Source organism: Bos javanicus, chromosome 12, assembly GCF_032452875.1.
Source record: "Bos javanicus breed banteng chromosome 12, ARS-OSU_banteng_1.0, whole genome shotgun sequence".
NCBI classification, from domain to species: Eukaryota; Metazoa; Chordata; class Mammalia; order Artiodactyla; family Bovidae; genus Bos; species Bos javanicus.
The window spans coordinates 50,484,162-50,508,823 of NC_083879.1; the positions used below are offsets into that span (position 1 = coordinate 50,484,162).

The 24,662-nt window shown below is 40.2% G+C and overlaps 1 protein-coding gene and 1 long non-coding RNA gene across 6 annotated transcripts in view; one reads left to right on the forward strand and one right to left on the reverse strand.

Annotated features, from left to right (window-relative positions):
- The window catches only part of TBC1D4 (TBC1 domain family member 4), a 210,120-nt gene that overhangs the window by 134,625 nt on the left and 50,833 nt on the right, over positions 1-24,662 (reverse strand). The window lies entirely within an intron of this gene.
- LOC133258477 (uncharacterized) lies at positions 200-9,027 on the forward strand. Its single transcript, XR_009740038.1, has 2 exons — positions 200-504; positions 546-9,027. It is a non-coding gene; the product is annotated as an uncharacterized LOC133258477 (long non-coding RNA).

Sequence of the window (24,662 nt, forward strand, 5' to 3'; positions counted from 1 at the left end):
ATCAATATATGATATACCGACAAAAGCCTTTGCCCCGTGAGGCCTTTAGGATCCCTCTCAAGCTTACAAACATTTGAGGGAAAGGACTTTTCTAAAAATGCTTCAGAGGCTGGGACATTTTGAACAAAGAAAGTATTTAGAAAGAACAATGCTGGAATTGTTGTATAATACTGTAGTAATAGCCCCAAGCACAGGATGCTAACAGTGTCTCTTAAGACCCTAGGGCTCAAAAAGTATTACCTCTACTTGCAATACCAACTTTACTTAATCCTAAAAATTTTCAGAAGACTAAGGATGGTTTCCCAGATAGCTCAGTGGATAAAGAATCTGCATGAAATGCTGGAGACAAAGAGACCTGTGTTCAGTCCCTGTGTCAGGAAGATCCTCTGGAGAAGGGCATGGCAACCCACTCCGGTATTCTTGCCTGGAGAATCCTGTGGACAGAGGAGCCTGGAGGGCTACAGTTGGGATTGCAAAGAGTCAGGCAGAACTGAAGTGACTGAAGTGACTGAAGTCACTGAAGTGACTCCACTGAAGTGACTAAGCACAGCACAGCAAGGATAAATGAGTCAGCTTGCCTGAGTATATTCTCAGTTTTTTATGTGAGACAAGGAGGATTGTACACCTAAGCCGGTGGACAATTCCAACTGAGTCCTGGATGATGCTGTTAAAAGAGTTGACTTTATTAAACAAACACTAGTTCATTGCAGAAAGTCTCAATAAAGAGCACTGAAATCTCCTTCTACATATGGAAAAAACTCAGGGGCATGGCAAAAGAAGAGTTCTCAATAAAGTCTACTAAGAGGTGAACTGCCTACAAAATCAGACTGAGAAGCCTATATCACATTCTAGAAGAAGGAAGAACCATCCACTGAAAGATTTTTAGTATGTTGAAATGATAGAAGTACTTAGAGAAAATAGACACAATTAGACTAGTTAGGATGCCATCTCAATAATCCAGATATGAGGTAATCCAGCTGTGGACTAAGGATTTGGAAGTAGAAAGGAAGAAATGCATACAAAGACTATTCAAAGTCAAAATGTGAAGAATGTTTGAATGCAAGGGTAGAAAGAAAGAAAATCATGGTAAAGTATGAGGTTTGAGGAGAGGTCACTGAATTCAGTTCAGTTCAGTTCAGTCTCTCAGTCATGTTCGACTGTTTGTGACCCCATGAATCGCAGCACGCCAGGCCTCCCTGTCCATCACCAACTCCCGGAGTTCACTCAGACTAACATCTATCGAGTCAGTGATGCCATCCAGCCATCTCATCCTCTGTCGTCCCCTTCTCCTCCTGCCCCCAATCCCTCCCAGCATCAGAGTCTTTTCCAATGAGTCAACTCTTCGCAGGAGGTGGCCAAAGTACTGGAGTTTCAGCTTTAGCATCATTCCTTCCAAAGAAATCCCAGGGCTGATCTCCTTCAGAATGGGCTGGTTGGATCTCCTTGCAGTCCAAGGGACTCTCAAGAGTCTTCTCCAACACCACAGTTCAAAAGCATCAATTCTTCAGGGCTCAGCTTTCTTCACAGTCCAACTCTCACATCCATACGTGACCACTGGAAAATCCATAGCCTTGACTAGACAGACCTTTGTTGGCAAAGTAATGTCTCTGCTTTTGAATATGCTATCTAGGTTGGTCATAACTTTCCTTCCAAGGAGTAAGCGTCTTTTAATTTCATGGCTGCAGTCACCATCTGCAGTGATTTTGGAGCCCCCAAAAATAAAGTCTGACACTATTTCCACTGTTTCCCCATCTATTTCCCATGAAGTGATGGGACCAGATGCCATGATCTTCGTTTTCTCAATGTTGAGCTTTAAGCCAACTTTTTCACCCTCCACTTTCACTTTCATCAAGAGGCTTTTTAGTTTCTCTTCACTTTCTTCCATAAGGGTGGTTACTACCATAGATTAAAGAGGGATGTCAGAAGAAATAATCAAGACTTTAAAAGATGAATTCATTTTAGACACATTGAGTTTGGAGAGGCGTAAGATATTCAATTGCAGTCAGTCACCAGCACTGGTAGCAGTTATGATGTAAGAGACCCGGTGACTACCACACTGCTGAGAATGGCTAACACTAGAAAAGTATTAGATGGATGAAATTTCCCTCAGGGTCATTACATTCTGCAAAAACAAGTTTATCAAGCCATTTTTACACAGACATACCATTTGAAAGTACTTCTAACCTTGGCACTCTTTACCTTAATGCTTTAAACTGTGTTTGTGAACACAAAAATATTAAATAACAGATCACCAAATGTAGTTCTGGCAAACAGCAAAGTGTGCATCACATTATGAATATAAAATTCATTCTGTTGCTTGAATTTATTTTAGACTTTGGTTTTTCAAATATTTTTCTTACATTAAATGACTTTTTGTTTCCAATTATCTTGTGAGAAAGCACACAATTTGTTTGGATCAAAAATATTAAGGCTGGTATACAAGGAGGAAAATTTCTTAGGTTAAAGAGTTTTACTTGATCATCTCCTGATATTTTTGGTTTGGTATACAACCACCTGAACCAAAAATAATCTTAACTTTTAATTCGTATTATTTCTGGCAGCAACAGGAAACAATCCATCATGGAATAAAGAAAATGACAGCTCACATAAATATCAAGTTCCTCCTTAACCATTTAAAAAAAAAGCATAACTACTTTGTGAAATTCAAGGGTCAAGGAACTGAGTGATATGACTTGCTAGGAATTTTGCAATATATTTTGATTTATAACTGAAATTAGGAAGCACATTACTTATGTAAAGCAAACTCATGAAGAAGTTTAACAAATACTTGGTATAAACCCTTGATCCACAAATCAAAATGACTACTCTTTGCAATAAATACTATGGCATGTTTTCCTTTATTTCCTCCTACTGTAAGAAGTAGAATTTGCACATATAAAAAGCAATCACTCATTCATCAGTAGTGACAAATATACCATACTAAAATCATAAAATGTTAACAAAAGGAGAAGCTGACCATGAGGAATGGAGGAACTCTATGTGCTATCTCTGTAATTTTTCTGTAAATCTAAAATGACTCTAAAATTTAAAATTCTATTTAAAAAAATCACTGTACTTTTATGCTTTTTAAAGGTCATGTTTTGCTTTAGTCTCACAACCAAATATTCATTCGATACATACATATTGAACAAATGGGTATATTAAGCTATACACAATACACAAAGATGACTAAGACCTGAGGACTAAGACATCAGGACATGCATGCTCAGTCACTCAGTTGTGTTCAACTCTTTTGTGACCCCACGGACTGCAGCCTGCCAGGCTCCTCTGTCCTTGGGATTTTCCAGGCAAGAATACTGGAGTGGGTTGCCATTTCCTTCTCCAGAAAGACATCAACTCCCTCTAATTTCCAAGGTCTCACCCTCAAGGACTTTAATGTCAGGAGAAGAGATAAGACTGAGGACACAAAGTACAATACACAAAAGTCATAAAGCAACTTTTCCTCCCTTTTGGTGGTTCAGTGATAAAGAATCCACCTGCCAATGCAGGAGCCAAAGGAGACGTGGGTTCAGTCCCTGGACTGGGAGGATCTCCTGGAGAAGGAAACGCAACCCACTCCAGCATTCTTGCCTGGAGAGTCCCATGGACAGAGGAGCCCTGCAAATCCATTGAGGCAGGCTGAATCTTCCTCTGGACTTAAATCTAAGGCCTCACAGTTGGGTGCCAGGTGTTGTTGGATAACGAAAAGTCTCTAAAAGAGTCTCAATTCCGGAATTAAATACCCAGTTCACATAGAAACCAAATTCCGTACTTCATGCAAAAGTAGAGTGTTGCCCTCCCCTGGCTCAGACCTGCAGTTTTCTCTTCCCTTGGCTAGCAGCTTTCCTTGGCACATCCTACTGGCTCCTGTGCAGTTGCCTGCGACCCCCTTGGGGAGGCAGAGAAAGTCTTAATGTGTTGGTCATTCAGTCGTGTCTGATTATCTGCGATCGCATAGACTGTACCTTGCCAGGCTCCTTTGTCCACAGAGAAAGTCCAGCCATTCACTTCTTCAGGGATCTTCCTGACCCAGGGATCAAGCCCGGGTCTCCTGCATTGCAGGAAGATTCTTCACCATCTGAGCCACCAGAGAAATTCTTAACTGCCCTACAAATACCTATATTGCTTTGCCATTCAGATGCCCAGAGATGTCTGCTCCACCCACATATGGGCTCCCTGACCCATCTGTGACCAACGCCAGCATACCTTCTTGGGATGGTCACTTACAATTCCATGGAATATCTCCAGCCCATTGTCAGTGGGAAAACAGACTCCCCACCCACCGTTCTCTACTCTCTGCCACTGTCTCCATCAGCCAGCTTCTTCCCTTGAGATTCCTCTGGCATAAATGTTACATGGTTCTCTCTGTTCCCCAAGCTCCAGAGAACACGATCAGGCTCGCTTTTCATTCTTTCTCTCTCCCTTCCTTCCTCCCACCCTGACTCTTGCTCATAAGCACAAATGGACATAATAAATATAAATAACTCAAGGCACTTTTACAGTAATTCAAATTTGAATATGAACCTTACCCAAGGAACCCCTTTACTATGCAACTGACTTTATAATTCCCTCAGATAATTGCTTCAGAAAGTTTGGATGGAGCTTATTCTGCTAGTCAAGTTCTGTTGCAATCTGAGAGGTGTTTTTAAGCAATCATCTGGCCTCTTTACAGTTCTGACCTCTTCCAATTCCAGTGCTGGATTAAAAAAAAAAGTTGTTGAAGATGTTGCAACATTCTTACCCCCCTAATTCCTTGGACTGCTACCTAAAAATGCATCTATCTAGTTAAGATCACAGATTCTACCAACTTTGTAGTCTTATAGCCTATTACCAGCTTTAAGAAAAAACAGACCAGATGAAATATCTTAGTTCAGATTAAGCACCCCCTGGTGTTGGTGATGGATAGGGAGGCCTGGCGTGCTGTGATTCATGGGGTCGCAAAGAGTCAGACACGACTGAGCAACTGAACTGAACTAAACTGAACTGATGTTATATAGGAAAAGCTATTTAAAATAATATTAAATGAGGAAAAGTACTCTTCCAAATACTCTAACAGATGTTGTTTCTTACATTACAGAAGGAAATGAGCGGGACTTCCCACTGGTCCAGTGGTTAAGAATCTGCCTGCCAATGTAGGGGACACGGGTTTGATCCCTGGTCTGAGAGGATCCCACATGCCGCTGGGCAACTAAGCCCGTGCACCCTAGAGCCCGCGCTCCCCAACCAGAGAAGCCACTGCAGGGAGAAGCCCATGCACCGCGACTAGAGTAGCCCCTGCTGGCTGCAACTAGAGAAGGCCCACATGCAGCAACGCAGACCCAGCACAGCCAAAAATAAATTTAAAACTTTTTTAAAAAGGAAATGAGGGACTTCCTGGTGGTCCAGTGGCAGAAACTCCCCACTCCCAGTGAAGGGGGCTTGGTATCGATCCCTGGTCAGGAAGCTAGATCCCACGTGCTGCAACTAAAGAACTGGCATGCCCATTGAAGATCAAAGATCCGTGTGCTGAAACTAAGACCCAGTGCAGTCAAATAAACAAATGAAGGAAATGAATGAGAAGCACATGGTGGTAAATGAGTGAATAACAATCTGCTGAAGGATAAGACTGAAGCAGGCATCATATATTAACTGTGGCCTCCCAGTCATCACTACTTTACGGGTGGTGGTACATTTGGGATTCACAAATTGCATTAAATTCAAAAATCTTTACTGAGTGCTTACCATGTGCATGATACCAGGCTATATGCTATAAAGAATATTTTAAAAATTATATGATACAGTGGCTATCCTCAGGGGTGGTGAGATATATACAAATAACCACAGAATACCACAAACAATAAGCACTAAAAGAATATGCCACTACGAGATTACATTTTCTGATAGGATTAGAAGACCTCATACAGGAAGAGGCTTTTTGCTAGATTTTAAAGGAAAGAGCAGGATTTCATGGGGCAGAAATGGGAAGAAGATTGCATTAACAAATACGAAGAGGGGGAAAATAAAGAATGGCTTGTAACATGTTTTAGAGGAAAGGATAGCACCAGAGAATGACAAAGAGCTTGGATCTGGAGAATTCCTCCAAAAAGAGTGAGAGATGAGTTCTGGGTGGAGCAGCAGAAAACAAAAAGGAAAAGGGACTCCTCTTATTTCAAAAACATTTGATCCCAGAGAAGGAAGTTCCACTGACTGACGGCTCCCAGCCACTCCTCACCAGCTGCAGCCAGCCCTGCAACTACAAGGCCCTATCTATAATATGTAAATCCTAAGCATGGAGTTTGGGATTTTAAATTTTTGGTTTTGAGCATAAGTTGTGAATTTTAAAAGGTTTGAATTTCTTTTCAGAGTGCTGCTGCAGTACATACACAGTCACACAATCTACATGTGCAGCCTTCCTTCTGTAGTTTGAAACTACCCAAGTCTCAAGGGGGATTTGATGAGGTAAGTAAATGAGAAATTTACAAGTGCTAAAAACAATCTGAAATGCAGATCTCTCTATTTGCAAGAAGATAAGCCGGAATCTTAATCAGACGGCTATTAAAGCTCCCTGGAACATAATCAGAAATAACAAAAGTTTCAAATAACCCCATACAATTTTGCCTTGTGAGAGCCTTGTGAATTCTATCCAATAAGAATGTAACAAGTTACACCTAAAAGACTGAAGTACCCAGATGCCATGGGAACAAGGAAGAGAGCAAGAAAACATAAAAGCAGGAAATCGTTCAGGAAGGAGTGAACAACTTCTAGCGAAGAAACACAGCACATGCAGGGGCTGAACAAGGCCATTAGTTATTAATAGAACACGGAACTTGAGTGAATAGAAAACGCCAAGAAGTTAATAAAAGTAGGAATGATTTAAGCAGGCTTACACACTTGGCTATTATTAAGAGCCCAACCTCAGGTATTCAGACAGTCAACAAATAAAACTCTTCATTCAAAATTTAGATGTTTACCTCTCAACAGAAACCCTACCCACTTACCCCAAATGAGGCACTAAGAACATCTTGGCAGCCATGTCACAATGGCTTTCCAAGTTTCTTTCAGAGAAATGATGAGCTACAGGAACAGCTGGGCACCACAGCACAGCTGCAAATCTTTCAAGGGCACAAATGATGCCTCAGAACACTGACAATAAAACAAACCCTTGACCTCACAAAGTCTTTTCTGGCCATTTTATTTGGCCACATTACAATCTCTCCATCCTTGAATTCATCATTGGTTCTGGTCTGTGACTGTCATTGGTTTTGGTCTCTCTGACCCTATTTTCAGTTTCCCTAACTGTGGGGTCTTATCCCGAAATAACTTGACCAAAGTCCTTGAGGACAGGCATTGAGTTCCACTCATGTTTGCAACCCCCAAGGGTCTGGTATAGAGTCTTCAGGGATTTCTTGTAGAATTGAAAGCCCTGTTGCTAAATATTTCTTTGGAGTATATTTATACATACTCTCCCATTACAAAATGTTCTATAACAAGGATTGCAGAATAACTGTTTTTGCTAGGAACAATTACACTTCAAAGGAGCACAGCTATTCCATTGGTTGTGTGTAGTGTCTTGGAAGAAAAACATGATATAAATCAGCATATCATAGACTAGACAAATAGAACTTCTCTAATAAATCTTGTTTTCAACGCAGCAATTGTGGGCTTTAGAAATGTGCCTCATTTCCTTTATTATTAAAAACAAGTAAAAATTTTTTAAAAATGAAAACAAGTAAGGAAGTATTTCGACAACATTTTTAGCAAAAGAGAAGATGAAAGTATCAGTGGCTCAGTTGTGTCCGACTCGTTGCGAACCCACAAACTGTAGCCCACCAGGCTCCTCTGTCCACGGGATTTCCCAGGCAAGAATACTAGAGTGGGTTGCCTTTTCCTGCTCCGGGGAATCTCCCTGTCTCAGAGATTAAACCCCCATCTCCTGCATTGGCAGGTGGATGCTTTACCACTAGGCCACTAGGGAAGCCCCCAGCATAGGCTCATGGGTTATAAAGACTGTGCACTAAAATGCACAGTTAGTAAACAAAGGACTATTTTTTTTTAACTTTTTGTTTTGAGTTGGGGTATAGCTGATTAACAATCGTTATGATAGCTTCAGGTGAACAGTGAAGGGACCCAGCCACACATATATTTGTATACTAAGGGCTGTTTTTAATGACACCTTCTGTGCTTCCCTGGTGCCTCAGCTGGTAGAGAATCCATCCTCAATGTGGGAGGCCTGGATTCCATCCCTGGGTTGGGAAGATCCTCTGGAGAAGGGAATAGCTACCCTCTCCAGTATTCTGGCCTGGAGAATTCCATGGACTGTACAGTCCATGGGGTCGCAAAGAATCGGACACGACTGAGCAACTTCCACCTTACTTCCCTGGTGGCTCAGATAGTGAACAATCTGCCTATAATGCAGGAGCGTGGGTGCGTACTAAGTCTGACTCTTTGCAACTCACTGGACTGCAGCCCACCAGGCTCCTATGTCCATGGGGATTCTCCAGGCAAGAATACTTAGCGAGTTGCTGGGCCCTCCTCCAGGGAATTTTCTCAATCCAGGGATCGAACCAGTGTCACTGACAGGCGGGTTCTTTACCACTAGTGCCCCCTGGGAAGTCCGTAATACAGGAGATCTAAGTTCAATCCCTGGGTCAGGGAGATACCCTGGAGAAGGGAATGGCAACCCACTCCAGCATTCTTGCTGGAGAATTCCGTGGACAGAGAAGCCTGGTGGGCTACAGTTGGTGGGGTTGCAAAGAGTCGGACACAACTGAGCCACTAAAACACATTGTAATACACAAAGACCTTATTAACACTTAGGGGGTTAATATTGCTGATCTACATCCATTGTGAACTGCTGAGCAAAGATGAGTCCATCTGTCCCCTGACCTCAAGGAGTTCCTTGGGATGCTGTCTGAAAAATACAGTATTAAGGGAAAAAAAGTCAAAATAATTCAGGCCTGAAATCAGAAAGCCACTGCTTCTGGGACAACTACAGGATAATATTAGAGCATCCTTTTTTTTTTTCATAACCAAGATGAGAAGCTGTAACAAACAACACCAGATAACGATTTCCTTTATTTCCATCTTAAAATACCCTTTGATAGCATGTTTTCTATCATCTATTTATAAAGCCATGATCCATTAATCATTTCAAGTGGAAAATTAATTACTTTTGGATCAGAAGAAAAATCAGAAGTTCCTTTGAAAACATTGAAAATTTCTACTGTATATTTTTCATTATCAAAGAAAATTCTTTCAAAAGTTCAATCCTTTCCAATATTTAAATCCATCTTTTAAAAATTGCTATACTTCTATTACACATTTATCCAGTTATCTTTTATAACTGTCCAGGAAGACAGTGAAAAGGACCTTTTCTGGGCATTTATGTTAAAGGTAACATCAATGTAATGTGTCTTCTAAGAAAAATAGTCTTTTCTAATAAAAATAAGGATGGAGGGATCTTCAATGCATTTCTAAATGTCACAGAATAGGAGATATTTAATGTGATACTTTGTCTATAAAGGAAAATACAGAATTCGGTCAACTATTTTCAGGTTTTAAAATAATTTTTGGTTTAGTGTTCCATCAGTTTGTAGGTCTAACCACCATCTGTTTACCAGTTTTCCTTTAATTTACCTTATAGTTTTAACTCAAATTATATTTTCAAAAAGTCAGGCCAATTTTAGAGCTGCAATCCCTACTAGTTAGACTAAATGACCTAATTGACAGAGAAAATGTATTATAATGAAATTATACCATAGCTAATCTTGGGAGGGAAAGTTTCAAAAACCAATAACACTCTAAATTAGAAACTAAAAACATTAGTTCCAAGTAATAATCACAAACTAGATCTACACAGGCAGCTGGTATTTGTCCTCAGTCAAGAGAAAGTTGCTACCATTTTATTGTAATTTTACCTATATTAACGCTTAATTTATATGGAAATCTATATATTTAAGGGTCTCTTCTCTGTTTAAAGCTAACTGGTAAGTTTTAGGGAAATATCTCAGTAAATCTCCATATAATTGATTTCCAAAAGAAAGGGACACAATAACATGTATATTTTCCCCCTGGTTAATACAGCAGTAAGAACACAAGGAAGCACTTAAACAAGAGGGGATTTGTTAGGACTAGTAACTTGCTACAATTTATGAAAGAGAGAGGGTTTTCTTTTCAAATTGAAAAAATAAATATATAAAAAGGCAATAAAACTGTAAAAAAGAAAGGAAATTGAATAACCAAGTTGGAGGGGGAATAAACCCAAGCAGGTGAAGACATCAATCAATTCCAGACACTATTTACTCTACAATTCTAGGTACTAAAGGCTGGGGAAGGAAGGTTTCTCTGTGAGACCATAAACAAAAACTTACATGATCTAGTAACGCCATAGCTACTTCTGCTCAGTCTCCATTTTAAGACTTTTCTAGTATAATTCCTTTGGGAGCAGGTCTTTACTTAATTTTTATACCACAGGTTTTATTCTCTCTCAATATAAATTAATTTTTTTTTAATTACAAAACATTGATCCAAGAACACAGTCATTTAATAAATTTGAAATCTTTTAGTTATATTGGCTTTTTTGCAATGACCTTTTAAAAATTATTTTAGATAATGCTTAAGGCAAGTCATTTTTTCAAAACTAACACAGTGATTGATTCCTGTCACTACATGATTTCACAAGAAGCATCAGGCATACAGCTAACAACTGAGTGGAGGTTAAGCTTTTTGTTTGTTATGTTTGGCTACTGCTAACCCTGTGATTCTAGACATATTAGAATAAACACATATAAATCAAATAATGCTTTTCTTTGTCACCTCAAATTCAAATCCATTTCTGAGCAACACTAGTTGAGATTCTAGGAACTACTCAGCCACTGGCTCAAGTTCTTACCTCATGGAACAAATGCCTACACAGGCTTGAAAGCAGTCTTGCTCAACCCCATGGCTGGTAATAACCACAAAAGGCTTTTGATTGTCCAAAAACTACATCAAAGGGGAAACATCCCCAAATCAAAAGTCTTTAAACAAAAGGAGAAAGAGTGAACATCGGCAAAACACTAACTTTGAAGTACCATGTACATCAACATTATTAAGACAAATCTTTCAAAGTAGCCCATCAACCTCACACTGCTGTCACCCACTCTTGAGGCTTGAGCCTGGCCCCTGCTGCATAGAGACCTCATGGGCACTTGCCCTTACTCCCACATTCACCTTCTCAAATTACTCACAAACATCACTCTCCTCCAGACTTGATGATCACGTAAGGGGTGGGACCACTGGTCTCATTCATCTTTGCATCCACTACAGCATTTATAACAGTACTTTATTCACAATTTAAATAACTTTCTGTTGCTTAGAAGAGCAAAAAGAAATGCTAAATTATGTTTCTCCTAATAATTCATTTTGTGAGCTGTTCATCAATTGCTGATGCACTTTGGTAAACACCCCCCTAATAGTTTTGAAGTAACTTAGAATGCACTCCTAATAGTGTGTGTGTGTGTGTGTTAATCACTTAGTCGTGTCTGACTCTTTGTGATCACATGGACTGTAGCCCACCAGGCTCCCCCATCCTTGGGATTTTCCAGGCAAGAATAATGGAGTGGGTTGCCATTTCCTTCTTTAGCAATAGGAAAAAGAGCTGAACAAAAGTATGAACCACAAAAATAAAGTCAGGAAGCAAATAATATAAAACTTGGTTTTTAATACTTGGTATTCTCTATAGGTATAAAAACCAAAGATTGCTAAAATGCAGCCTTTATTAAAGGAGTACCTCAGTACTGTTTATTATAGTTTGGGAGGGTTTATATTGTCACCCTGCTTATTTAACTTCTATGCAGAGTACATCATGAGAAACGCTGGGCTGGATGAAGCACAAGCTGGAATCAAGATTTCCGGGAGAAATACCAATAACCTCAGATATGCAGATGACACCACCCTTATGGCAGAAAGTGAAGAGGAACTCAAAAGCCTCTTGATGAAAGTGAAAGTGGAGAGTGAAAAAGTTGGCTTAAAGCTCAACATTCAGAAAACGAAGATCATGGCATCTGGTCCCATCACTTCATGGGAAATAGATGGGGAAACAGTGGAAATAGTGTCAGACTTTATTTTTGGGGGCTCCAAAATCACTGCAGATGGTGACTGCAGCCATGAAATTAAAAGACGCTTACTCCTTGGAAGGAAAGTTATGACCAACCTAGATAGCATATTCAAAAGCAGAGACATTACTTTGCCAACAAAGGTCTGTCTAGTCAAGGCTATGGATTTTCCAGTGGTCATGTATGGATGTGAGAGTTGGACTGTGAAGAAAGCTGAGCCCTGAAGAATTGATGCTTTTGAACTGTGGTGTTGGAGAAGACTCTTGAGAGTCCCTTGGACTGCAAGGAGATCCAACCAGCCCATTCTGAAGGAGATCAGCCCTGGGATTTCTTTGGAAGGAATGATGCTAAAGCTGAAACTCCAGTACTTTGGCCACCTCCTGCGAAGAGTTGACTCATTGGAAAAGACTCTGATGCTGGGAGGGATTGGGGGCAGGAGGAGAAGGGGACGACAGAGGATGAGATGTCTGGATGGCAACACCGACTCGATGGACGTGAGTCTGAGTGAACTTCGGGAGTTGGTGATGGACAGGGAGGCCTGGCTTGCTGCAATTCATGGGGTCGCACAGAGTCGGACACGACTGAGCGACTGAACTGAATTGAACTGAACTGGGAGGGTTTTGCGGGGTGTGGGGTGGGGGGAGGGGAGGACAAGGAGGAAAACAAGCAAAGCTCACACTTTACAGTGTAAAAGCTTCTCCCAAGAGACAGATCTGAAACATACATCTGTTTTGTAGCATTCTACACTAAGGTCTGATGTTAACTACCAAATCAGACTTTTTAAGGAGGAAAATTTGAGAATTTACCTAGGAATCTGTCATGTGTTTTGTATATCCGTCCAGCACGTTTCTGCTCTATCCTTACTTTTTAAAATCATATATATAATAACAACTATTGGAAAACCGGAATGCTGTTTACTGATCTGAATCTATAAGAGAGTTTCCTTAAAAAAAAAAAAGTCAGGAATTAATGTATAACCATTGCATTTAACTCTTATAAAGAAAACTAATATTCTTAGTAAGTCACTCTGTGTATAGAATCAAAGACTGAACAGCACAGGAACAAAAACATAATAGGCAAATGAGAAACAATTTTATTCCAAAGTAATTTTGGAGACACAGTTCCCTGAATGAGTTCATTGGTTCACTCTGAAATGGAATCATACAGCACAGGAGGCAGTATTACAACGCCTTTGCCTTCTTGGAACAGAGCCTGTCACAAACATCCACAGGGCAGATGGAGAGAGAAGTAAATAGGAGAACACAAGTTGTCACTGAGACCCTTTTCATCACACATTTCCTAGGGCTCCCATATTTCCAACCATTACAACTTTGGTCTTTAGTGGCTAACTTTAAGAAAAATAATGATAATCGGTGGCCCACTAGCTAAAAACCTAAGCGTCCTAAAGATAAGAATACATTAACTGTGGAAACTGCCACTGCTGAATCACCTATCACCAAATCTCTCATACTACATGTCCAGATTACCATTCAGTTCAGTTCAGTCACTCAGTCGTGTCCGACTCTTTGCTACCCCATGAACTGCAGCATGCCACGCCTCCCTGTCCATCACCAACTCCCGAAGTTCACTCAGACTCATGTCCATCGAGTCGGTGTTGCCATCCAGACATCTCATCCTCTGTCGTCCCCTTCTCCTCCTGCCCCCAATCCCTCCCAGCATGAGTCTTTTCCAATGAGTCAACTCTTCGCATGAGGTGGCCAAAGTACTGGAGTTTCAGCTTTAGCATCATTCCTTCCAAAGAAATCCCAGGGCTGATCTCCTTCAGAATGGACTGGTTGGATCTCCTTGCATGGAGTCAAAGTGGTGTCAATCCTAGCTTTGCGTGAGAAAGTTTTTGGTGTTTCATTCTTAAGCATCAATGAGAAAGTAAAACTACCACACCATGCCTTCATATCATAAAATCACCCACTAGAAAAAGGAACTCAAGGAAGGTTAAGGAGGTTGAAGTCTTTTTCCTGCAAATAAGAAGGGGGACACAGAAAGGATTTGTACCTGAAGAGTCCCACAAGATCTCACTCTGTTTCATTTCCACCCCGATTCTCAGAGCTTTGGGGAGAACTGGCAGAAAGAAAAGGGTGAAGTCATATTCTGAGGGGTTTGCACAATTTGCTTGCCAGTGGAAAGACGAAGAGGAGGCCAGGTATCTTCTCCTGCAAGAACTCTGAAATTACAACTCACTGCTGAACAACCATCAACAGGAGAATGTTGGATTCCCACCAAAAAAAAAAGATACCCCACATCCAAGGGCACAGGAGAAACCCCAGCAAGACAGTAGAAGGGGCAAAATCATGTTTAGAATCAAACCCCATACTTGCCAGAGACGCTCGGAGGGCTCAAACAAAACCTTGTGCACACAGGAGACCCAACAGAGACTGATCCAGACCTGTCTTTGAGTGCTTGAGTGTCTCTTGTGGAGGTACGGGTCAGCAGTGGCCTGCCGCAAGGGCAGGGACTCTGGGTGCAGCAGTCCTGGGTGTGGCATAAGCCCTCATGGAGGAGGTCACCATTAATCCCACCACAGAACTGCCGAGCAGATGACACACCAACTACAGAACAATTATACCAAACAAATTCTTGCACTGTTAAGAAAGTTCTAGGACCCACAACAGATTTCCCAACCTGGGGGTCTGGCAAAGGGACTGAGAACCCCCAGGGAATTTGACTTTGGAGGCCAGTGGGATTTGATTACAGAACTTCCACGGGACTGGGAAACAGAATCTTGGAGGGCACAAACCTTGTGCACACCAGGACCCAGGAGAAAAGAGAAGTGACCCCACAAGAGACTGACCCAGACTTGCCCATGAGTGTCCCAGAGTCTCCGGTGGAGGCATGGGTCTGCGGTGGCCTGCTACAGGGTCGCAGGCACTGAGTGTGACAGTGCACACATAGGACCTTTTGAAGGAGGTCGCCACTATCTTCATTACCTCCACCATACTTTGGTCTCTGGCCAAACAGCAGGGAGGGAACACAGCCCCGCCCATCAACAGAAAATTGGATTAAAGATTTACTGAGCATGGCCCTGCCCATCAGAACAAGACCCAGTTTCCCCCTCGGTCAGTCTCTCCCATCAGGAAGCTTCCATTAGCCCCTTATCCTTATCCCTGAGAGGGCAGGCATAATGAAAACTACAATCACAGAAAACTAATCAAAGTGAACACATGGACCACAGCATTATCTAATTCGATGAAACTACGAGCCATGCCGTGTGGGGCCACCCAAGATGGACAGATCATGGTGGAGAGGTCTGACAGAATGTGGTCCATTGGAGAAGGGAATGGCAAACCACTTCAGTATTCTTGCCTTGAGAACCCCATGAACAGAATGAAAAGGCAAAAAGAGATGACACTGAAAGATGAACACTCCAGGCCAGTAGGTGCCCAATATGCTACTGGAGAAGAGTGGAGAAATAACACCAGAAAGAATGAAGAGATGGAGCCAAAGCAAAAACAACGCCTAGTTGTGGATGTGACTGGTGATGGAAGTAAAGCCCAATGCTGTAAAGAGCAATATTGCATAGGAACCTAGAATGTTAGGTCCATGAATCAAGGCAAATTGGAAGTGGTCAAACAGGAGATGACAAGAGTGAACATCAACATTTTAGGAACTAAAATGGACTGGAATGGGTGAATTTAACTCAGATGACCATGATATCTACTACTGGGGGAAGAATCCCTTAGAAGAAATGGAGTAGCCATCATAGTCAACAAAAGAGTTCAAAATGCAGTACTTGGGTGCAATCTCAAAAATGACAGACTGATCTCTGTTTGTTTCCAAGGCAAACCATTCTATATGCCCCAACCAGGAATGCTGAAGAAGCTGAAGTTGAATGGTTCTATGAAGACCTACAAGACCTTCTAGAACTAACATGCAAAAAAGATGTCCTCTTCATTATAGGGGACTGAAATGCAAAAGTAGGAAGTTAAGAGCTACCTAGAGTAACAGGCAAATTTGGCCTTGGAGTACAAAACGAAGTAGGTCAGAAACTAACAGAGTTTTGCCAAGAGAACACACTGGTTATAGTAAACACTCTCTTCCAACAACACAAGAGAAGACTCTACACATGAACATCACCAGATGGTCAATACTGAAATCAGACTGATTATATTCTTTGCAGCCAAAGATGGAAAAGCTCTATAAAGTCAGCAGAAACAAGACTGGGAGCTGACTGTAGCTCAGATCATGAACTACTTACTGCAAAATTCAGACTTAAATTGAAGAACGTGGGGAAAACCACCATACCATTCAGGTATGACCTAAATCAAATGTATAATCTTATGATTATACAGAGGAAGTGACAAATAGATTCAAGGGATTAGATCTGACAGACAGAGTGCCTGAAGAACTATGGATGGAGGTTCCTGACACTGTACAGGAGGCAGTGATCAAGGCCATCCCCAGAAAAAGAAATGCAAAAAGGCAAAATGATCATCTGAGGAGGCCTTACAAATAGCTGAGAAAAGAAGAGAAGCGAAAAGCAAAGGAGAAAAGGAAAGATATAGCCATTTGAATGCAGAATCCAAAAGAACGGCAAGGAGAGATAAGAAAGCCTTCCTTAGTGATCGATGCAGAGAAATAGAGGAAAACAACAGAATGGGAAAGATCGGAGATCTCTTCAAGAAAATTAGTGATAACAAGGGAACATTTCATGCAAAGATGAGCACAATAAAGGGCAGAAATGGTATGGACCTCACAGAAGTAAAAGATATTAAGAAGAGGTGGCAAGAATACACAGAAGAACTGTACAAAAGAGATCTTTACGACCCAGATAACCACAATAGCGTGATCACTCACCTAGAGCCAGGCATCCTGGAATGCAAAATCATTTGGGCCTTAGGAAGCATCACTATGAACCAAGCTAGTGGAGGTGATGGAATTCCAGTTGAGCTATTTCAAATCCTAAAAGACGATGCTGTGAAAGTGCTGCACTCAATATGCCAGCAAATTTGGAAAACTCAGCAGTGGCCATAGGACTGGAAAAGGTCAGTTTTCACTCCAATCCCAAAGAAAGGCAATGCCAAAGAATGTTCAAACTCCCACACAATTGCACTCATCTCACGCACTAGCAAAATAATGCTCAAATTTCTCCAAGCCAGACTTCAACAGTATGTGAACTGTGAAATTCCAGATGTTCAAGCTGGATTTAGAAAAGGCAGAGGAACCAGAAATCAAATTGCCAACATCCTTTGGATCATTGAAAAAGTGAGAGAGTTCCAAAAAAACATCTACTTCTGCTTTATTGACTACGCCAAAGCCTTTGACTACGTGGATCACAACAAACGGTGGAAATTACTTAAAGAGATGGGAATATGAGACCACCTGACCTGCCTCCTGAGAAATCTGTATGCAGGTCAAGAAGCAACAGTTAGAACTGGACATGGAATAGCAAACTGGTTCCAAATCAGGAAAAGAGTACATCAAGGTTGTATATTGTCACCCTTCTTATTTAAGTTATATGCAGAGTATATCATGCAAAATGCCAGGCTGGATGAACCACAAGCTGGAATCAAGATTGCTGGGAGAAATATCAACGAGCTCAGATATGCAGATGATACGACCCTTATTCAGAAAGCGAAGAAGAATTAAAAAGTCTCTTGATGAAAGGGAAAGAGGAGAGCAAAAAAGTTGGCTTAAAACTCAACTTTCAGAACTAAGATCATGGCATCAAGTCCCATCACTTCATGGCAAATAGATGGGAAAACAATGGAAACAGTGAAAGACTTCATTTTGGGGGAGGCTCCAAAATCACTGTAGATGGTGACTGCAGCCATGAAATTAAAAGACACTTGCTTCTTGGAAGAAAAGCTATGACCAACCTAGACAGCATATTAAAAAGTAGAGACATTACTTTGCCAACAAAGGTACATCTAGTCAAAGCTATGGTTTTTCCAGTAGTCATGTATGGATGTGAGAGTTGGACCATAAAGAAAGCTGAGAGCCAAAGAATAGATGCCTTTGAACTGTGGTGTTGGAGAAGACTCTTGAGAGTCCCTTGGACTGAAAGGAGACCAAATCAGTCAATCCTAAAGGAAATCAGTTCTGAATATTCATCGGAAGGACTGATGCTGAAGCTGAAACTCCAATACTTTGGCCACCTGATGCAAAGACATGACTCATTGAAAAAGACCCTGATGCTGGAAAAGATTGAAGGCAGGAGGAGAAGGGGATGACAGAGGATGAGATGGTTGGATGGCATCACCGACTCAATGGACATGAGTTTAAGCAAGCTCTGGGAGTTGGTGATGGACAGAGAAGCCTGGCGTGCTGCAGTCCATTGGGTCACAAAGAGTCACGATGAGCGACTGAACTGAACTGAGAAAAAGGATCAAGCCTATAACAGACATCAAGTCCCTATTCATAGTTTGTGAATATCAAAAATATCACAGCAGTAATTTGCTCAAACTTGGCATTTTGTGTGCCTTTGCATGTGTGTGGATGCATGCTTAGGGATAGGAATGCACATATAAATGCATAAACATAGAGGAAAACAGTGCAAAGAGGCAGAAGACATTTATTCATATTATAATGTCCATTATCAAAGGTCATGGATGGAAAAGAGCAAATATGCATACATCTTTATATCATTTCACCATTTCATCATGTACCATCACATGGAATAAAGAACACAAATAGCAAATGTTGGTCAGGATGCGGAGAATTGAAAACCCTCCTACATTGTTGGTGGGAATGTAAACTGGTACAACCGCTGTGTCTAACAGCATGGAGGCTTCTCAAAAAACTAAAAACAGAAGTACCATATGATCCAGCAATTCCACTCCTGCGCATATATCCGTAAAAAACAAAAATACTATTTCAAAAATAGTTCATAGAAGCCAATGTAGAAAAGCAACCTAAGTGTCAATCAACAGATGAATGGATAAAGATTAAGTACATATATGCAGTGGAATATTACCAGTCATAAAACAGAATGAAATATTGCCATTTGCAGTAACATGGATGGAACTGATGGTATTATTCTAAGTGAAATAAATCAGACAGAGAAAGATAAATATTTATGATATCACTTATATGTGGAATATAAAAAAAAAAAACAATAAACTAGTGGCTAGAACTAAAAACAAGCAAACTCAGAGATACTAGTGGGGAGAGGGAAGAGAGGAGGGGCAAAATAGGTGTAAGAGATTAAGAAGTACTATGCATAAACAAAACTACTATGCATAAATAAAACAAGCTACAGGATATATTGTACAGCAATGGGAATATAGCCAACATTTTATAATAACTATAAATGGAGTATAACCTTTAAAAAGTGCAAATCACTATATTGCATTCCTATAATCTATATAATGCTGTGCTGTGCTAAGTCGCTTCAGTTACGTTGGACTCTTTGTGACCCTACGGACTGGAGCCCACCAGGCTCCTCTGTCTATGACATTCTCCAGGCAAGAATACTAGAGTGGGTTCCCATGCCCTCCTCCAGGGGATCTTTCACACCCAGGGATCAAACCCATGCCTCTTATGTCTCCTGCACTTGCTGGCAGATTCTTTACCATTAGTGCCACCAAGTAAGCTAGAGCCACCAGCGTCCCTATAAATTAGGAAGCCAATTTATATAATATTTATTATCAATTAGGGCTTCCCTAGTGGTTCAGATGGTAAAGAATCCTCCTGCAATGTGGGAGACCTGGATTTGATTCCAGACAGCTGAATGAAGATGTGTCCTCTTCAAATGCCAGCTCTCCACTGGCAGGTTCCCTTTTGCTACTGGCTGTAAATGTCTTTTTTTTTGTTTTTTCACCTTTTGACCAATGAAGAATTGGTTCCATTTCACTGTGCCCAAGAATTTAGACTGGTTTCTACAAAAACTGTACACAAGACATAAAATCTAATCATTCTTATTCTGTTCAATGGCCAATGCTCATTTTCTAATACCATTTTCATCTTAATAAAATATATATAGAATATATCAGAAACTATAACAGTGCAAAATTAAAGCAAACTACAATGTTTGAGGACAATAAAATTTTGATACATATTCTTAAGTATTACTTTTGTTTAAATTATCTGTCTGCTGATAAAAATTCAATTCTTGAAACTGAGGTATTTTGTGACTTTTCCAGGAGGGCTCACTAACCATAAGTATGACATTCATGGCTGTAAATTTTAATTAATAGTAATCTAAGAGTATTCTGAGCAACCTAAAATATTAATTATTGTTTTATATACTCTGAAGAGGAACTCTATGATAACTAGAAAGGATAGTCTCAAGAGAAAATTACCATACTAAAGAAGAAACTGAGATTATCATATTAAGCGAAGTAAGTCAGAAAGAGAAAGACAAATACCACATGACAGCATTTCTATGGGGAACCTAAAACATGCCACAACTGAACTCATCTAGGAGACAGACTCACTGACATAGAGAACAGACTTGCAGTTGCCAAGGGAAGTGGGGTGGGGAAGGGATGGATTGGGAGCTTGAGATTAGCAGACACAAACTATTATATATAGAATGGATAAACAACAAGGTCTTACTGTATCGCACAGGGAGCTGTATTCAATATCCTGTGATGAACCATAATGGAAAAGAATATGAAAAAGAATATATATATATATGTGTGTGTGTGTGTGTATACACACACACATATGTATAACTGAACCCCTCCGCTATACAGCAGAAATGAACACAACATTGTAAATCAACGATACCCAAATAATATAAAAATTTTAAAAAGAAACTAAGAAAGTTCCCTTTTTTTTTTTTTTACAAATAAGCCTAAGAGAAAATACAAAATTGACTGGAGGAATTACCAGATTAAAAAAATTAAATGTCTTTTAAAGTGATCAATAAATGAACAAATGAGGTGGTCAAGGGACAGGTTTCAGAGACAACTCTTTTAAGGTGGAACAATGCAATTCTAAAGCTATACGGCAATTACAGATGCCACACCAGAATTCCACCATCCTGCATCAGGATTCCTACCACTATCCCCTGGTCACTTCATTCATTAGGTAAAATTCTTAAAAGCATATTGAGTGGGGAGGTCCTACTTAAGAAAGGGTACACATTTTCACTACAAACCTCAAGACTGATCATGCCATCAACACTGCCTTTAAAACTCCAATGTGAAAATAATTCCATCACCCTGTTAATCAAACATCAATAAATCAAGTTATCAATGTTTATGGAAATTGGTTATTTAAAGAAATCCTGTATAGCAATTTACAGTGACCTTGAATATCTTTCTATAAAATGAATAGTCTCCATTGTAGAGGGGACATCAGTGATTGAAAGAAAAAAATCAAGCCAAGCAAGAATTCTGTGTTCTAATCTCAACCCTGTCACTGAAGCTGCTGTGTGATCTCCAGCATGAAATTTAACTCTCAGACAAAATCTATTTTCCTATCTATAAAACTGAGATAAAGACATTCATCATGACTACTTACCTGGCAGTTGAAAGATTCATATGACATGACTTATAAAAAGGTGCTTTAAAAATCATATCCAAATATATTAGCTACTACTTTCATTTCTTTCTAGAGTTAAAGCAGATTAAGATAGACTGTCAAAGAGAAATACTCCAATTTTGATGCCTGAGCAACTACTAAATTGTTATCCCATGCCAATGTCTAAAGAAAATTGTATAAGAGTAGAGCAAATAGATTCAGGGAAACCACACTGCGGAGTAAGAATCTATAAAGTCAGTGAAGTATCATAATAAAAAGAATCAATATCTTTTAACATTTTATATGGGATTTCTAAGTCATCATTACTTACTATTTCTTACTTACTTACTTACTATTTCTTCTATTACTATTTCTTGTCTATGATATCCTTAGGTTTGATGATGTTTTCTTTCAAGTAACATAGCACACAAAGTTACAAGTTTATAAATGTCTTACCCTACTCTTTAAAGTAAGTCAGTATGGAAATCAACAGCCTAGAGAAGATAAAGGAAACCTCCCCTTCCATAAGGTATCTTATCTTATGGAAGATATCTTCCATAAGAAGATAAAGCAAACCTCCCTTTCCATCACTGAAAGCAAACCTTACTTCCACCTGATCACAAAAAAGAATCCAGTTGCACAGCTCAGTTAGTAAACCCAAGGTCCTACCATGGGACAGAACTTCTGGGCTGTGTTTATAAAACAATGATCCAGGCTTAACCCAGCACTTTCAGGATCTTCTGGTCTGACCTTGCACATCCAAAGCTTCAAGGCGAAACAACTGTGGTGCAATGTGTCAGGACTTCCATGCGCAGGAGTTTATAGTTCTGTCAGATAAGAAAGTCTAGACAATTTTTCTTCAAAAGAAATCCCTGGTAAAGTAAAAGTTATCAATTTAAATGATCCCCAAATCTATTTATGGTTAACTGCTCTCAAAATGAAAAAAGAAAATCTCTGGGCCAAACCAGAAAAAATGGGGGTGGGGGGGAACCTTAATATACTTGCTATAAAACTGAATGCTGGTGACCTCTCTAAATTCTTATGTTGAAACCTACTCCTTCAACATGATAGTATCTGGGAAGTGATTAGGCCTCATGAGGCTCTGCCCTCATGTGTGAAGATACCCCAGGGAGGTTATAGTAAGAAGACAGCCACCTATGAGTTCCCACCTGGCGGAAATGGCAACAATGAATCTGTCACCACCTTGATCTTGGACTTAACAGGGACCAGATTGCAAGAAAAAGGTTTGTTATTTCTAAGCTACCCAGTCTATGAAATTTTTGTTAAAGCATCCTGAATGGACTAAGACAACTGTGAAATGCAAAGACAATCCCTGAAAAACCACAGGTTGAGAACCCAGAGAATGGAGTAGTCCTGAAGAACTTGTAATCTATACAATAAACTTCCCCCAGATGGGGCTTTCCTGGCAGCTGAGATGGTAATACCAGAATCTGCCTGCAGTAATGCAGGAGACCCACGTTCAATCCCTGGGTGAGGAAGATCCCCTGGAGAAGGGAATGGCAACCCACTCCAGTATTCTTGCTTGGACAATCCCATGGACAGAGGAGCCTGGTGGGCTACAGTTTTGGGGTCACAAAAAGTTGGACATGACTAAGTGAGTAACACATTCACTTTCACTCTCCCAAAATACCCTTATGGAGAAGGAGGAGAACTAAAATTAGTCTTAGTTCATACAGAATGATCAATATTGGCTAAAGGTACTTCACTCTAAATCTCCAAAGATTGAGCAGAACAGTTTATTCATTATTCTATGAGTGAGCACCCTGGTGAAAATAAAATTAGAACAAATGAATGTGACAGTGGAGAATCTGAGTTTACAGGGAACATTCTCAGAGTATCTGTAGCTATATCTTATCACGGATTTACTCTGTAACTGGAAATTACAACACTTTATTATCTGGATGAAGAGATGACAAAAATTACACTTTAAGTTGGAAGACATTCCTTTCTCACTGTGAAACACACATGTCTTTAAAGGCTGAACACTTCCTAGTCTGCAAATGGAGTTTAATTTAGCGTGGTTTCATTGCTTCAAAATGAAATAAATGGGATTTTGTGAATTCTAAACTAAAGAAGCCATTTCTCTACTTTGTTCCCTCACCTCACCTAAGCACACACTTCACATCTCTTTTATTTCTTATAGCCCCATCTTTTTTCCAGGTAGAATCAAAGAGTCACCATGTGAATTTAGGAAAGAGGTCATTACAAGGGCTTTTCTTGTGAAGTATTGTTTTCTCTGCACCAGCCTAGTACCCCAGCTCATCAGGAGGCAGATGGAGAAATCACAACTTACCAAATGTTTATCATACACACAGATGGCTGTTTCTGTTTCGAATCTTGCATTCCTGTATGATCCCATTTGATCTGAGTGGATGTGAACACATGCTCCCCCAAGGCATAGCAACCCCATCTCTGTCCACCCACGCCTCCCTTTAATATGGCCAACTGGGTTCCTTCCCTGGGTGTGTTTGCTCAAACTTGTCTTCTCACACTACTCCCCACAATTCTGTTGATGTAACTGAGAAAATCCTTGCTGGTTCTCATTCAAAAACAAGGTGAAGCAAAGTCTTGTGGCTTAAAATGGGCTGGACTCAAAATCAGGTCCTGGGGAACACTGGCAAGCAAACACCCATGGCAAGCTTAAGCTGAGCTAATTCTGGGGGTGTTCCAGAGAGAATAAAAGGGAAATGAGGTTGCAGTGGGCTTTGAACAGCTTTCCTAAACACTTCTAAACAATCAATTATAAAAGACAGCCTAGAAATTATAACTGATAGAATTTTCTAGTTGATTTGTAGAAGCAAGTAATATGTACTAATTATTATGAGCAATCTGGATGTTGGTTTTGTTATGCAATTTTCAGCCTTGAGAACTCTGAGGAAACACATGTCATAAGACTATCAAGCATACGGGTGGTAGGATTATAGGAAGATTTTTGGTACATTTTCTAAATGATCATCATTACTTTAATGCTCAGTGTTAGGCAACAACTGGAATGATAAAAACAAAAGGCATTTTAAGTTTCATTCTTGTTACCAAAGATCTTTCTTAAGGAATTATCTGCATATAATCCAATTGTCTGCTGATGAGTGGGGCTGTGCTCCCTCCTGGTTAGTTGTTTGGCCTGAAGTAACCCAGTCCAAG